The sequence below is a fragment of the Anabrus simplex genome, chromosome 6 (assembly GCF_040414725.1).
Source record: "Anabrus simplex isolate iqAnaSimp1 chromosome 6, ASM4041472v1, whole genome shotgun sequence".
Classification (NCBI taxonomy): Eukaryota; Metazoa; Arthropoda; class Insecta; order Orthoptera; family Tettigoniidae; genus Anabrus; species Anabrus simplex.
The window spans coordinates 130,656,215-130,674,294 of NC_090270.1; the positions used below are offsets into that span (position 1 = coordinate 130,656,215).

The 18,080-nt window shown below is 38.9% G+C and overlaps 1 protein-coding gene across 1 annotated transcript in view; it reads right to left on the minus strand.

Annotated features, from left to right (window-relative positions):
• Polr2D (RNA polymerase II subunit D) overlaps positions 1–18,080 on the minus strand; it is a 72,777-nt gene that overhangs the window by 34,134 nt on the left and 20,563 nt on the right. The gene's annotated exons all lie outside the window — the stretch shown is intronic.

Consider the following 18,080-nt stretch of genomic DNA (forward strand, 5'->3'; position numbering starts at 1 on the left):
AAAATATCAATTCACTATACTGGCGGCGGAAAAATCTATCTGGCTTGGAGGCAAATTTTACCTCCAAGCCCGAGGAGAAACCCCTCTTCACTGATAATTTGGAATAAAATGAATGCAGAATTGAATAAAAGTGAAGATGAAGAAGCTTTTCTTAAGAAATGGCTCTTTTCTCGGTTGAATTTTGAGTCATTTAGTGAATTGTGCTGCTATAATTTGGAATAGGCCTAAATTGTTATTCTACACCAGGCCATACTACCAGTACCACTACTAAGTCAGCTTCTGCCTTAAGTATGTACACTGCTCATTCAAAACAGCGCATCAGAATAGGGATCAAATAACTGGAATACTATGAAGAACCAGTGTGTGTTACGTACCAGCTGTATCAGAAAATGTATGAACCAGAGAATTGCATGCTAAAGAAGAAAGTTTTCTTAACTCCCCGGCTATTTCCCGTTAATATTCAGTCAGGCTATTATACTCGGTACACAGCAATAATCCCATCTGTCGGAGTTGAGAGGCAGCATAAGAGACAAATAACATCACAACAAACAATGGTCAATGTAATGTTATTGTTGATCAATGTTATGCGCTTTCGATATTGTAGGCCTTCACATTTAGTTTTCTTTCGACTCAGAAATACCACTCTTATCATAGTCGGTACGGTAAAACTGAATAAGACACAAAGGATCGGAAATTGCATTCTCTGTAACTTTTGTTATGTAGTACTTTTTGATAGGACCAAATACATAGGTATTTATTTAAAAATAAAATTTTACACACCTTCCCCTAAACTACAATTTCATTCAGGGTAGTTTCTTTTTCCCAGACTCTATAAACCGATTTTCATTAAAACCTGTTAACCCATTTTCTCGTGGCTCGGCGTCAATATGGACTTAGCAACCAAAATGCAAATTCATGAATATCTGTGTTATCAGAGCCAGTACGGTAAAAATGTATAAGACATAAATGGTCGGATATTTAATTCTATATAACTTTGGTTATGTAGTATTTATCGTAACGATCACTAATAATATAAATATTTGAGAATTCAATTTTATTTTTTTGCTAGGGGCTTTACGTCGCACCGACACAGATAGGTTTTATGGCGACGATGGGATAGGAAAGGACAAGGAGTTGGAAGGAAGCGGCCATGGCCTTAATTAAGGTACAGCCCCAGCATTTGCCTGGTGTGAAAATAGGAAACCACGGAAAATCATTTTCAGGGCTGCCGATAGTGGGATTCGAACCTACTATCTCCCGGATAAAATTAAATTTTAAGCCTTCCCCTAAACTACCATTTCATTTAGGGTGAATAAAATGATTTGAAGCCTAGATCATAGCGACTCATTATCCGACTTTGTATACCAGTTTTCAATGAGATAGGATCACTAATAACAAATATTTAAGAATTACATTTTAGGCCTTTCACTAAACTACCATTTCTATCAGCGTGAATAAAACTATTTATGGCTTTGATTGTAGCGACTTATTCCCCGACTTCGCATACCGATTTTCAATAAATTCTCTTTAGCCGTTTTCTAGTGATGCGTGTACATACATACATACATACAGAAATTACGGAAAAGAAAAAAGTGCATTTCCTTGTTACTGTGGACATGACTGATAGAGAAATACCATTATTTTCAAATTCTGAGCAATGTACAGACAAAACTCTTGTTTTATATATATATATATATAGATTATTAGTCACCCCTGGAGAAATCATTACAAGTATCATTTAATACCATGCAACTCTGCCTCTGGACTTGATGACCACCTGGATTCAATTAGGAAGCGAGTCCACAAAGTTGTGCAGGTACATCCCATCCAGGTTAAACCACTCGCCGAGGATTTGATCGCGCAATTCCACCAAATTGCGGGGATGCTGACGTTGGTGTTTTACCTGTTGTTCCAACATGTCCCATAGATTTTCAATGAGGTTCAAGTCAGGTGCTTTTGCACACCAATCAAGATGTAATAGGGTAGGGAAGTGTTCATAAAACCAGTCACATACGTGTCCAGCCCAATTAACTTTGTTGTTGCCATCTTGAAAAATCAGTATATGAACAGCAATACTCATCATGCAGATGTTGACTGAAAGGCTACACCTGATCATCCAGAATGTTTAAATAAACATGCTAGTTCATGTTAACGGTCACCTCAGTGGGTGGCCCCAATCAATGATACAAACAACACCCCCAAAACATCACAGACCAACCTCTTGTTGAACCTCACATTGCACATATCCAGGATGAAATGCTTCAGTTGGCCTTCGGTGCAATCAACGACGTGTCATTGGAATTCAGGCAAAAACATAATTCGTCAGATCACATTACGTTCCACCAGTCAGTTACTGTCCACATTCGATGATATCTAGCCCACTGAAAACTTGCAGCTTTATGTGCCTGTGTGAGCAATGGCCTCTTGCGAGGTGACCAATTCCAAAGGTTCATTGCTTGCAGCTCCTATCGCAATGTTCTCTAGCTAACAGGTTGGGATGGACCTTCAATCACCGACTACAGCAAAGCCTGTCGGGTTTGAAGCGACTTGGATTCACAAGCCGTGAAACGTGTCCTCCGGTCCTCTCAGTCAGGATCTTTCTCCGGCCACAATTCTGACAATGTGCTTTGTGGGCACTTGTAGTACACCAATATTTGTAGACATGTTGAACACTAACAAATCCAGCAACTTCACGCACCGTATGGCCATGGGCACGGCCAAATACGATTGCCCCTTTTTGCCACTGTCACATTCTTACATCTACCTATGTTCACGTAATGCTCTTCCTGAACTGCACCAATACCAAATTTGAGAAAATTTGAAAGATAACCTTGAGTCCATGCTAAAGATACCCCTTTTGGTGGGGGCAGTAGATAACACCCATGATAACCCTTGTCTGTCATAAGAGGCAACTAAAATGGGCCCCAGGAGCTCTTGAGAGCATGTGTTAGCGATGACTATGGAGCCCTTACCAAGTCCCAACACTTCTTCCACTTGTGTCAGGTTCCTCACTTATATCTATCTTAACTGACCTCTCTTGGTCAACACTTTCTTTTTCGACCCCGACAGTATTAAATTTGCGAATCCCAAGGAGTCTTCATTTTCACGCCCTTCATAGCCCTCATCTTTTTTTGGCTAATACCTTCATTTTTCAAAGTGTCAGATCCCTCTGTTTAGTGTTAATAGAGGATGGTTCCCCAGTTGTACATCCTCTTAAATCAGTAATCACCACCACCATTCCATTCTAAAGGGCCTGTAGACCATTATTAAACAAAATTGTAGTCGCATACTAAAAATCGTGGTTGTATAGTGATTCCCATGATGTTCATTATCTGAAAGAATACTAACTTACTTTGGCCTATGAATGGTCTTTTGTTTTATATAGTTAACTATTACCAAGCATTTAAAATAGTTTCAGCCAAAAAGCATTATTTCATTTATAACCACTGCAAAGATCTGGTGTGTTTTGGCAAGAAATAGTAAATACGTATACAAAAATTGCATATGAATACTTCCTTTTACCATACATACATTATCATTACAGACTGTTATGCCTTTCAGCGTTCAGTCTGCAAGCCTCTGAGAATTTACTAAAAGTCGCCACAATCGTCGATTTGCAACTAGTGTTGTGGCCTCATTTAGTTCCATACCTCTTATCTTTAAATCGTTAGAAACTGAATCGAACCATCGTCGTCTTGGTCTACCTCTACTTCTCTTACCCTCAATAGCAGAGTCCATTATTCTCCTAGGTAACCTATCCTCCTCCATTCGCCTCACATGACCCCACCACCGAAGCCGGTTTATGCGTACAGCTTCATCCATCGAGTTCATTCCTAAATTAGCCTTTATCTCCTCATTTCAAGTACCCTTCTGCCATTGTTCCCACATGTTTGTACCAGCAATCATTCTTGCTACTTTCATGTCTGTTACTTCTAACTTATGAATAAGATATCCTGAGTCTACCCAGCTTTCACTCCCGTAAAGCAATGTTGGTCTGAAAACAGACCAATGTAAAAGTTTCGTCTGAGAGCTGACTTCCTTCCTACAGAATACTGCTGATCGCAACTGCGAGCTCACTGCATTAGCTTTACAACACCTTGATTCAATTTCATTTACTATATTACCATCCTGGGAGAACACACAACCTAAATACTTGAAATCATCGACCTGTTCTAGCTTTGTATCACCAATCTGACATTCAATTCTGTTGAATTTCTTACCTACTGACATCAATTTAGTCTTCGAGAGGCTAATTTTTGTACCATACTCATTGCACCTATTTTCAAGTTCCAAGATATTAGACTGCAGGCTTTCGGCACAGTCTACCATTAAGACCAAGTCGTCAGCATAGGCCAAACTGCTTACTACATTTCCACCTAACTGAATCCCTCCCTGCCATTTTGTACCTTTCAGCAAATGATCCATGTAAACTATAAACAGCAAAGGTGAAAGATTGCAGCCTTGTCTAACCCCTCTAAGTACCCTGAACCATGAACTCTTTCTACCATCAATTCTCACTGAAGCCCAATTGTCAACATAAATGCCTTTGATTGATTTTAATAATCTACCTTTAATTCCATAGTCCCCCAGTATAGTGAACATCTTTTCCCTCGGTACCCTGTCGTATGCTTTCTCTAGATCTACGAAACAAACACAACTGCCTATTCCTCTCGTAGCATTTTTCAATTACCTGGCGCATACTGAAAATCTGATCCTGACAGCCTCTCTGTGGTCTGAAACCACACTGGTTTTCATCCAACTTCCTCTCAACGATTGATCGCACCCTCCCTTCCAAGATGCCAGTGAATACTTTGCCTGGTATACTAATCATTGAGATACCTCGGTAATTGTTGCAATCCTTCCTGTTCCCTTGCTTATAGATAGGTGCAATTACTGCTTTTGTCCAATCTGAAAGTACCTTACCAACACTCCATGCTAATTTTACTACTCTATGAAGCCATTTCATCCCTCCCTTCTCACTATACTTCACCATTTCAGGTCTAATTTCATCTATTCCTGCTGCCTTATGACAATGGAGTTTTCTTACCATCCTTTCCACTTCCTCAAGCATAATTTCACCAACATCATTTTCCTCCTCCCCATGAGCTTGGCTGTTTGCAACACCACCAGGATTATATCCTTTTACACTGAGAAGATGTTCAAAATATTCCCTCCACCTCTCCAGTGATTCCCTGGAATCTATTACGAGTTCACCTGAATTACTCAAAACACTTTTCATTTCCATTTTCCCTCCCTTCCTAAGATTCTTTATTACTGTCCAGAAAGGTTTCCCTGCTGCTTGACCTAGCCTTTCCAGATTATTACCAAAATCTTCCCATGACTTCTTTTTGGATTCAACAACTATTTGTTTCGCTCTGTTTCTTTCATCTACGTACAAATCCGTCTGCCTCGGCCCTTGTTTGGAGCCATTTCTGATAAGCCTTCTTTTTACGTTTACAGGCTGCTCTCACTTCATCACCAAGATGTTCGCCTTTTCCCATCTTTACACACAGTTGTTCCCAGGCATTCCCTTGCTGTTTCTACTACAGCATCCCTGTATGCCATCCATTCACTGTCTATATCCTGAATCTGCTTACTGTCTACTGTTCGAAACTTCTCACTAATCATATCCATGTACTTCTGTCTAATTTCCTCGTCCTGGAGATTTTCTACCCTTATTCGTTTGCAGACAGATTTCACTTTCTCTACCTTAGGCCTAGAGATACTTAGTTCACTACAGATCAGATAGTGGTCTGTATCATCGAAAAATCCCCGGAAAACTCGTACATTCCTAACAGATTTCCGGAATTCAAAGTCTGTTAAGATATAGTCTATTATGGATCTGGTACCCCTAGCCTCCCATGTGTAGCGGTGAATAGCCTTATGCTTGAAGAATGTATTCGTAACAGCTAAACCCACACTAGCACAGAAGTCCAGCAAACGCTTCCCATTCCCATTAGCTTCCATATCTTCCCCACATTTACCAATCACCCTTTCGTATCCTTCAGTTCTATTCCCAACTCTCGCATTGAAATCGCCTATTAGCACTATTCTATCCTTGCTGTTGACCCCGATCACGATGTCACTCAATGCTTCATAAAACTTGTCAACTTCATCCTCATTTGCACCCTCACATGGTGAATACACGGACACAATTCTAGTCCTAATTCCTCCAACTGATAAATCTACCCACATCATTCGCTCATTTACGTGCCTAACATAAACTATGTTCCGTACAATGGTATTCCTGATAAAGAGCCCTACCCCAGACTCTGCCCTTCCCTTTCTAACACCCGTCAAGTACACTTTATAATCTCCTATATCTTCCTCGTTATCTCCCCTTACCCGAATATCACTTACTCCTAGCACATCCAGATGCATCCTCTTTGCTGACTCAGCCAGTTCTACTTTCTTTCTTCCATAAGCCCCATTAATATTGATAGCTCCCCATCGAATTCCATTTCGTTCGCCAAGTTGTTTCCAAGGAGTCCCTCGCCTGTCAAATGGGAGTGGGACTCCGTTACTCCCATAGGTCCGAGGCTTGCTTAAAATGTTCTGAGCTCGGTAGATTCATGAAGCAGGATGCTACCCTACTTACACATAGTCCAAGTGAGGATCTCTCCTCTAACGGGTTATGGACCACCGGTGGCTTGTATAGTCCTAGCCGCCTGAGCACAAGGAGGGCCAGGACTCAGAATATGTCCGAGATGCCCACTCCCATTCCATAGTAACTGGTATCCCGACTCTCAGGACCACTTACTAGGCCACTCAGCCGTTGCCCATGGTTCACGAACTAGCTCCCCATCGAATTCCATTTTGTTCGCCAAGTTTTTTCCAAGGAGTCCCTCGCCTGTCAAATGGGAGTGGGACTCCATTACTCCCATAGGTCCAAGGCTTGCTTTTACCTTTTACCAACAGTAAGAAAATTTATCAATGTGAAAGGTCAGAATAACAGAATATTTGTAGACAATCCTCCTCACAAAATCACTTACAGCAGCTTTATTAGGTTCAATCAGAGGAAGCAAAGTTATTTCTGAAATGATTTGTAAGATTTTTTTTATTAAATAACACGTTTATTAATATAAAAATTTACCGATAACAGAGCATTAAAAAGAATATTTTGTAACAGTTATATCATTTATTAACAATAACATTTTTAATAATACTGCAATTACAATATAGTACATACTGTTGAAGATAAACCAAAGTACTCAACAACAGCCAGGATCAACCGAGGTGAGGGTTACAGTTACAAATTGATAGAAAATAATAAAGGTGGTTGTGTGTGTGTGCGTGTGTGTGTGTGTGGTGCACGCATGCATAATTTGTCATTATAAAGACACTGATATAAGTTAATTATGTAGATATTCAGATTGCAGTACAGAACAAGAACAATACATTCAAAGTCAAGAATTTTACAGCGAATGGTATGTTCAGTTTACAATCTAAAATCCAGCTTTCGATTTTACCGATCCTGCTGGCTACATCCCTGCAAGTACTTTTTTTCCCCTGAGAATTCTGTTTCATTCGTGTTATTTACCTTACAGAAATAAATAAAGAGTAAATTAACACAAAAAGAAAAAAATCTTGTTTAACCATATTCAGAGGTAGCAATATTATGCTAAACATTCCCTTGTAGTGTTGAAGTTTCTTTAGAGTGCTTTTATTCATATTTGTTAGTGAATTTAGATCTTGCAACAGTGTCAACATAGTAGAAAGAATAAAAGTTCCGCAAGAATTGAAGTAAAACACACTACAACGCGATTCTCTCCCTGCGGGTAAATGAATGCTGAGCAGGTTTTATTAGAAAAAATAATCTACCTTTTATGGTTTAATAAACAGTAATTATTTTTCATACTTTTAGCACATATTTTCCATTTCATTTATTTTATCAGTTATAGTTCTTGAGAACACAGGCTATGTTATGAAGAGTGTACACTTTCTGACAAAAAAAATAAGTGGATCCTTGTGCAGAAGAACTGGTGTCGAACTTTGCAACACCTTGTCACCTGATATGGTCACTCATAATAAAATATTTCCTCTCTCATACTAATAATAATAATAATAATAATAATAATAATAATAATAATAATAATGTATAATGTTATTTGCTTTACGTCCCACTAACTACTCTTTTACGGTTTTCGGAGACGCCGAGGTGCCGGAATTTAGTCCCACAGAAGTTATTTTACGTGCCAGTAAATCTACCGACACGAGGCTGACGTATTTGAGCACCTTCAAATACCACCGGACTGAGCCAGGATCGAACCTGCCAAGTTGGGGTCAGAAGGCCAGCGCCTCAACCGTCTGAGCCACTCAGCCCGGCATCCTCTCTCATACTGCTACACTAGTTGTTGACAGGACTATCACTCAATATGGACGTGATGACTTTTGTCCACCCTCATATTGTTCCCCAAATTCTGAAGAACATCAGTGGGCATGGCCTCTCCCTGTCATTGGCTTCCTGTGATGTACTCGCTTCTTTGTTCTCTGTAGCCCTTTGCACTTTCGTATCTTTTTTCATTATTGACAATCTTAATTTGACCTATTCCTCCCTGTATGAAAGAAAGCCAAGTATCAGGTTATTATTAAAAAATACCAACAGGTGTACAAGACAAAGCATTGAAAACATTGCTGGAACGATCTCCACAGCAACTCTCTTTACAGACTACAGAGCTAGTTACTGGCTCAAGGACTTCAACTTTCACATCACTGCTACGATACTACTCTTTTTTTTTTTTTTCTTTTTTTTTAATGTCACACTGACACAGATAGGAAAGTCCTAGGAAGTGGAAGGAAGCGGCCGTGGCCTTAATTAAGGTACAGCCCCGGCATTTGCCTGGTGTGAAAATGGGAAACCATGGAAAACCATCTTCAGGGCTGCCAATAGCGGGGCTCGAACCCACTATCTCCCGATTACTGGATACTGGCCGCACTTAAGTGACTGCAGCTATCGAGCTCGGTATTCCCTTATTTTACACTGTATCGGAAAAAAATATAGAACAAAAATTTGCCACGAGCTATTTTTGTGTAAAACCAACTGTAAGAGAGATACATTGACTTTAATGCTTTAGGCCCCTCCTGAAGCCCCACCTCCTGGTAAAATTGCTCAGACACCTGACAGTTTAAGATCCTACTCAACCTTATCCTAAACCAAAATACCAATTTTCATTAAAACCCACCATCAATTTTCCCATTATGCTGTAAAAGACACAGACAAACATTAAAATGAACTCTACATAGGTCATTAATATGTTAATATTCTTGTCAGAATAGTGCAAGTTACATTTGTGTTAAGACATTGTAATTTATATTCCTCTCCATTATCACCATTAAGATGTTTAAGCAGTTTATATTACTGGTGTATTCATGAGTGAATAGTGCAAATTGTATGTTTTTAAAAAAAAAAGTAGTTTAAATCACTATTATTCTTGAAGACAGCGTGTTTCAGCATGGGAGGTACTGCCGCAACATGCACGTGTTTCATACCCGGCTATAGACCTGGATATGACTGATTATCTTCAGGTAGGCATTTATTTAGACCGCCTCAAGAAAGTAGCTTTTTCTTCAAATGCAAGAAGGCTGTCCAAAGAAAAGACAGAAAACAAACTCATAATTGTTTCATGTGTGAAACTAATTTTTGCAAGAACTTCTTTCTAAAAGACGATGCATTTACAGTGAACGGAGAAAGAGTAGAGGCATCAAGACAGCGGAGGAAATTAAACCCAGTTATGCATTCCCCAATATGTTTCCTAATCTACCCTAATATTTCTCTACAACAGTCAAGAACGTAACTCTCCCATGAAGAGTCGATCCATATGAACAAATGTCTCTATCAAAAGTCCTAATCAGAACATAAATGTCAGTGATTGGCTTGTATGCTTAGCAGTTGAAGGCAGCACTAATGCTGCAAATACTTGTAAGAAAACAATTACTTTGTTAGAGAGGAAACTGAAGAATCAGAAACTTAATTTCATTACACAAAATCAACTGTCGATAAAGCTAAAATAAAATATATTTGCTTGATAAAAATAATTTCAGATAGGCCTATAAAATCAAAGAGCAGTTTCACACAATCAAAACAATTTGCCACTCTCAGCAAAAAAGCAGAAAATTATATCTCATACAATTTTTAAGAAATGTCCTACCACAATCACCACTGATCTGTGTTTATGGCAGTTGTCCAGGTGACAGATTCACTGTCTGTTGTTTACCCAGTCTTTTCCTAAATAATAGCAGAGAATCTGGAAAGTAGAAAGAAAAAAAGAATGAGATATAGTGATGAATTTCTCTTGGAATTTATTCTCTTAAAAACAGTCTCCCAAGGGTTATCAGCACTGCTTAAATTATGACTTGCTGCCTTTGCCTTTTGAAGCTCATTTGAGAAAATTGGTGAAGGCTCTTAAGTATGGCATAAATGATCATGTTATCGCTGCCATAGCACAATTTTTTTAGTGGAAAAAAGGAGCATGAACACCAAGGGATGCTGATATTTGATGAGGTAAAGCTTACAGAAGAAATTCAGTTTAACTCTGATTAGTTACAAGTTAACGGTTTTGTTGTTTTGGAAACATTTACTTCAGATGAATGCAAGGATCAATTGACAAATCTTGCTCTAGTTTTCATGTTTGTTCCCTTGCTGTACAACTGGATCCAACCCATAGCAATATATGGTAGTCGGAATGCTCCCCTGATGACACAGTTGCAAAAATTCTCATTCAGGTCATCATACTGTTAGAGCAAGTGGGTGTAAGAATCATTAGGTTAACATGAAATGGTAGCCAGTCAAATAAAACGTTCTGGAAATGCTTAGGAATATCCAGCAATATAAGGAATCTACAGTGTCCAATTTGCAATCCGGCTTACTAGCAGGAAACCATGAGCAATTACAGATGCGCCAAATATATTTAAGTGTGTAAGAAATAATGTATTCATTTTACAGGAAATTTTACGAATGTGACACATCTCCCGAATTTTCTGGATTAAAAGTTTGCTATAAACTCACCTTTGCCCATTTTGGTCCTAATTCGTTTCAACGAATCAATGTAAGACAGGCATTTCAACTATTCAGTAGATCTGTCACTTATTCATTTATTATTTATTTATTTATTTATTTATTTTGTGTCAGAGTGTTGAGAAACTTAAAAATATAAATAAGGTATTATATACAAATAAAACAGAATACATTTTATGTCACAAAACATGTTTCACACAATGTCTGCCCAGAAATGGGCAACAGAAATTCCCTCTTCAGTGGCTTGAATCAAGTCTTGAAGTGTACAACGAACAGGGATATTAATTCAGAGAATTTCAAGACAGTGAAACAGCGGAAAATTTCACACGTAATTTAAACGGCCTGATTTACTCATTAAATTCATCCATCCCTACCCAAGCACATTGGCACTTCAGTGAAGTGGCAGAATATCCTAATCAGAGATACTCAAAATACATTTGTTTCACAAAGAACGCTGGAGTCTTTGAGAGTTACCTTAGAAAGCACTTTAGAAGTGACCGAATATTTGTAGGAAAACAATTACAGCCAAGTTTTGACAGCAAAATTTAATCAAGCTCCCCTAGAACGCCATTCTGGTATCTTGTGATAAAGTTGTGACTTCTATTGACTTTCAGCATTTACAAACGTTGCAGTCTATTTACGTACCAACTAAACTTGCTGTATCCTCTGGCAGAGACTGTGAGTAGAGGACTGAATACCCCTTGATATCTCTTGTTAATCATGTGTGTATTCTTGCAAAAGCCTATTGAGTACAAAAATAGTGCAGTGAAAAACACAAGCTGAAGATAAAATCAGGATTAAATTGTGAATCTTGAAGGTGAAATTCAAATGCCAGACTGGAAAAACAGTTTACTCGACTTCAGTGAGCAGAGTTTTGGCAAAGAATGCTTAGTGTATCATTTAGCCAGATGCATAGCGTGAAATATTTAAGAAGTGACGTAGAGTAAATTATGCCCATCTTTCCTCCACGGCAAACCGACCGAATGTACCGGTACCTACTCCACCTACATTAATTAAAGATTAGGGTAAATAAGGAACAGCACATCTTATGTATGCATCAGAAAGGGTTTAATGTGCTGTTGTGAGTGGAAAAGGTAGTTGCGGAAATGCTATCATGTGCTAATAGTTTGTGGGGGCATATATTTAACGTGAAGTCGTCACAACTGGAATGCTGTTAAGATCCTGTGTTGTGTATGCTACTTAAACTTGTATTTCATTACTTAGGGTGTTCATTCTTCTTCAGCACAAAAGGAGATACAAAGAGAGTTGGCTACTTCCAAGACAGCTAAATCATCTCAAAATACTCCATAGTGTCCTGCTGCTGAAATCATCTTTAAACGTTAGTTACACTGTTGATGATGATGCTTGTTGTTTAAAAGAGGCCAAACATCTAAGGTCATCGACCCCTAATGGTACAAGATGATAATTCAAATACTAAAATGTATCCACTGACTAGAATTTAAAACAAATGAAGATGAACAATGATTGTGAATTTAAAATAATCAGTGGATCTAATTTGCAATGCCTTATTTTCGGTAAAAGCTTTTTTTTTCTTGCTAGGTGCTTTACGTCGCACGGACACAGATAGGTCTTATGGCGACGATGGGACAGGGAAGGGCTAGGAGTGGGAAGGAAGTGGCCGTGGCCTTAATGAAGGTACAGCCCCAGCATTTGCCTGGTGTGAAAATGGGAAACACGGAAAACCATTTTCAGGGCTGCCGACAGTGGGGTTCGAACCTACTATCTCCCGAATACTGGCCGCACTTAAGCGACTCCAGCTATCGAGCTCGGTTTCGGTAAAATGATGATAGATTATGGTAGAATAAGACATTGCCTTAAAATGCAATAATACATCATATTATGCAAATTACTATTTTACAAACCACATTAAAATATACAAACACAAACTAAAACAGAGTCAAATTAATGAAATGTAGTGAACAATAACACAAAGGCTAATACGAAACAGTACGTTTATATGAGGTAGAACAAACCACTATCCCTCATAAAACTGATGACGAAGTCAGCTGACTGCTCGTCATCTCGCAGGATGAGGGAGATGGTACTCGGGAGTTCTAGACTATACCGCAGATCGACCAGGTCCACGCACTCCGTAAGGATGTGTAACCACGGTAAGATGATAGCTGCAAATACACACCGGAGGGGGTTCTCCTTTCAGTAAATAGGAGTGCGTTACTATACCATGGCCAATCCAAAGATGACATAATACCACTGCTTCCATCTGAGAAGCCTGAAGGGAAGTCCATACCTTCGTTGTACCTTTTATCGCTCTCAGCTTATTTGGAAGTGGAGTGGCATTGTTAGTTGCATGTATAAGTTTATTATATAGATAGAAGCAATAGTACTGTAAATTGCGTGTCGCAGCATAGGTGTTACCAGTGCCATCTGTGTGGTGGTCCACGGTAGCTTGTGGAAAGCTTACACTTCCTCTTCTATACACTACGGTAAAACTGTACAAGACATAAATGATCGGAAATTGTATTCTATATGACTTTTGTTATGCAGTATCTGAAATGGTGATTTCAAAAATATCCCAAGTCGATGTTTTCACCAAATTGGGTTTTTCGTGGCATGCTGAAGTGGACCACATCCAGTGACAACAAAAACTACCCAACTTTGGATTTCACTGTTGTGTATAATAACTGAATGTTACAGTGATTTCAAGAGAATCCCAAGTCCTGGACTTGAGAGATTCTTGAACTCGCCTTCCGTCTTGCATATCGCTGCTGTTACAAAACAGCAGACAATGTGCTAAAATGGTGGACCGTGTGGATGTAGTTGATGAATGTAGTAAATTTAAAGGTAAAAGGAAATTAAATGAGAGTGGTGGAAACATAAAATTAAATAGTTAAGAAAAGCTAAAGAGCATAACAAGTGCAAGTGGTAAGAAGACTGAGACCTGCAAAACAGGCAGTTCTTGCAGGTATGTAAAGATTCAATACGTTTCCCAGAAACTAAATATTTTTTTCTTTGAAGAGTTTATTTTGAACAAATACTTTTATCTTATGAATGCCTACCATATAAAAGGAAATGAATTGTCTGGTGTAACTGGTGTTTACTCCACCTAATTTATTATTTTTAATTAGCACTGCGTACACAGGTTTAACCTTACATTTTACTAAAACTGGCTTTGAAAATGTAATCTAGATCTACCTTTCCTGTTGCTTAAGACATAAAAGAGGATGTCTGGGTAAATTTTCGGATGAAGCAAAGGAGTTACTGTTAATTTGAATACATTAACCTTCAAGGATGTCCAACATGCTTGTTTGTATGGACTGATACGTGAATGTATTATTGTCAGAAGGCGACCAGAGAAAGGAGAGAATTCCATGTAGCGTGAAAAACAGTATACGTATGCGGTATGATGGAGCTCATTCTTAGAAATTTTACTTTCCACACATATCATGCTTGAGGTGACATTTCATTTTATATTTAGGTTTTGCTTGGGGAAGAATCCACTGTACGCCGTGAAAGATTTGCAAGCTTGTTCGGAATACATGTTGGAAGAGTAAGATGCTTGACAAACCTATATGGTACCGGTTTGTTGCCAAACAACAGTGAATAAATAACAACAGGATGCCGTAACAGGCAAAGACCTAAATTTGACTAACTCAAAGAACAAATCAACAGTCACATACGCGCCTATCCATACTGAGTGCAACATTATGGATCTTGAGCAAAAGAGAAGTATTTACGTTCCAATTTAGATGTAATGCAAATGTATACATTATTCCTGGAAAAACATTATCCCAAAACATACTTGCAAATAAAAGTGGAACCAATTCAAAGCATTTAACGTGTACATTAAAGCACGAATATTACCTGTGCTGTTATCAGGAACATTTCAACTTTCCATTTGGCTGACCAAGAACCAATGTCTGTGCTTTTTGTGAAGAATATTTTGTCAAATAGGTATTGAAACACATGGAGTAATCTGAAAAAGTTTACAAGATGCTCTGAAACTTCACAAAGCAAACGCCAAGAAGTTCAAAACATCGATGAAAGAGGCAACTGAAAGTTCAGAATAATGAAAATGCAGAAGCAATCAGTTTTGACTTTCAGCACAATATTCCCCTTCCCTCATCTTCCAGTTTGTGAAGTTGTCTACAAAAGACAACTGTGCCTCCATAATTTTGCAGTTACACATTTGAGGCCCAGTAAGAGAGTAATGTTTACAGAGCCAGAAACAAAATTGAAAAAGGGAGTTAATGAAGTCCTTTCCTGTCTATACACCTAAATTAAGAACTATATGCATGAAGGTCGTAAAGAGCTATTTTAGTTTTCAGATGGACAGAACCACAATATGACCATAATAGAGTATTTGTTCATTTGAAGTGCCTCAGCGTAGAATTTTTAAGGTTACTCAGATATTCCCCATCAAAGTATATTCATTCTTGCCTTGCGACCAGCACTTCACTGTGAATGAAAAGATGAAGAGACGTGTGGAGGCAATGGAGATGTATGAAGGATGGGTGGAAGTAGCAAAAGAATAATAATATTATTGGCTTTACGTCCCACTAACTACTTTTCTTTTATGGTTTTAGGAGACGCCAAGCAGTCGGAATTTAGTCCTGCAAGAGTTCTTTTATGTGCCAGTAAATCTACCGACACAAGGCTGACGAATAGCACCTTCAAATACCATCGGACTGAGCCAGGATCGAAACTGCCAAGTTGGGGTCAGAAGGCCGGCACCTCAACCATCTGAGCCACTCAGCCTGGCTGAAAAGAAGAAATTTCCTGTGCATTTCTTTGGAACGGAAGAAATTATTGAATTCAAAGAATGTTTCAAGATATATTTTAAATCCAGCATAACAAAAGACAAAAAGATGTTTTGTGTTACTTAATTTGATAGTCGCCATGTGAATGAAGTTTGTGTAGGCAAAACAATGAGTGGGATAATGGCTGAGTACCTCTGCTTTTATAAAAGCCAATAATCTCTGAATGTAAAGTTTACAACAAAGCAATCATAGTTCAGAGAGAAAAAAAAAAAGATAAGTCTCTGATATGAAAATTAAGTTTAAGCCTTCCCCTAAACTACCATATCACTCGGCGTGAATGAAATTATTTATAACCTAAAGTTTAGTACTTTCTTCCCCAACTTCTGCCATTTTCTTGTGATGCGCACGTGATGAAAAATTAAAAATTGCATTTCCTTCTTACTGTGGGCATGACATATAGAAGATTTTTTTTTTTTTTTTTTTTTTTCCCCATTCTGAGCAAAGTACAGACAAAACTCTTACTTTATATATAGAGATTTGTACAATGTGCAGCATTTCGCCAATAAACTTGTGTAGTTACGTTAGGAAGGTGATGAACAGCATTGAGGACAATTTGGAGTAAATGTTATCCGTGTATTAACAAGCCAAGAAATCTCTACGATAATGTCCTCCTCCCTTTCAGTCTGCTGTATTCAACTGATCACTTATTGTTTCAAGTAGAGTAGGCCTATTACACAAAATTAACATTAGCTGACTAGAGAGATCAGTATCTTATGAGCTTTCTGTTACTTTTATAACTAATACCAAAAGGTAACTGTTTTTCACAAAGCATGAAATCAAAAAGCTAAATTTCACAAATTTAGCTCAAAACATTGAACTATTTACTTTTAAAGCAAAATTGCAAAGTAATTGACAAAATTATGTGGAATCGCTCTTGATCCAGCAAGTATAATGAAAGGTGATTTTAAAGATGATGAAGTCTCATCTAATAAAGCAAATTCCCATCCTACGAGAACTTTCAACATAAGAATATCTTGAATCATACATACTATTTAGGGATCTAGTTGGTAGTTTATGTACAGCAGGTATAGATATTGATTCTTACCATCCTTCCTTCTCTGAAATCAGAATATGGGCATTTTGTAGAAGCTGCAGTGAAGGCATTATGGATCCCAGTAAGTAATATTGATAGTGAGGCCATTTTTCAACATACTGTTACATGCCAGCCCGTGGTAGCCCCTTTCGGAACTTCCAGAAAGGGGCTAGTGACCCAGAAGACCTGTGATCTCCCAGCCGGCTTATGGTGTGGGGCCAGTCTTTCCGTGTCTTGTTCTCGCTGGCCGGCTTAGCTGCGAGTTCCTTGGAGATTCAATGGGAAATGTTCAGCCTCTAGAAACCTCGCGAAAATTCTGGCTCAAATCACCCAAGCCTATAAGGGTGGCTAGCTGCGGACAGGGGGTCAGAGTTGGGTTCCGCGGTGGTGCTCGAGTCAGTGTTGGTGGCTGGACTTGGGATCAGAGTTGGGCTCCGTGGTGGAGTCAGTGTGAGACTCAGTGTGTTGGGGTTTGGTGGCTGGGCTGAGGGGAACAGAGGTGTTGGCTGTTGCTAATGTCCCACCGAGGTCTGAACCAGGAGCTGTTGTTGGTGTGTCAGTATCAGAGTAATTGGACTGTAGACGATGTACGGAAAGGAAGACGTGCACTACCTGGGAGTACTATGTGTTTATGTGTTTCTGTGGACTGAGGATTGCCGTGAGTCAGGGAGAGAACCTGCTATCGTGAGTGTGAGGGTAAATGGACCTGTATTAATGTTCGCTGTTGTATCGTCCTGCTGTTGAATACTGTTGAGCTGTTTAGTTGTTTATTGCATGTGATTGTGTGAATTACTGGACTGTCTGTCGAGTTGAACTAACAAACAGTCATCGTGTGTCGAGTGGCCTGTAGCCCTGTGTTCAGATCCAGCGTACACAAAGCTGCTGTACGAGGTGACTGGACTTAGGAAAGTGAAGGTAAGGATTAACCGTCCGCAGGTATAGCAACGGGCTGGACCGCCTGCTGTGCCGCAAGGAAGAGGGACTTGTAAATAGACAGTAATTATTAAGTATGGCCATTCATAGCTGATTAAAAGTGTGTATATGTATGTGTGTGTGTGTGCATTTATTGCATCATCCTGAAATAAATTAGAGTAATGAAACAGATGTAGTTTTATTCGTAACAGTATTTTGACCGGGGAAAAGCTATGACTCCCAGTAATACTGTATGGAACTCACGGTATCTGTCTTTCTCAGACTATTGTAACTTATATATGTAGGCTGGGCTCTACTTGTT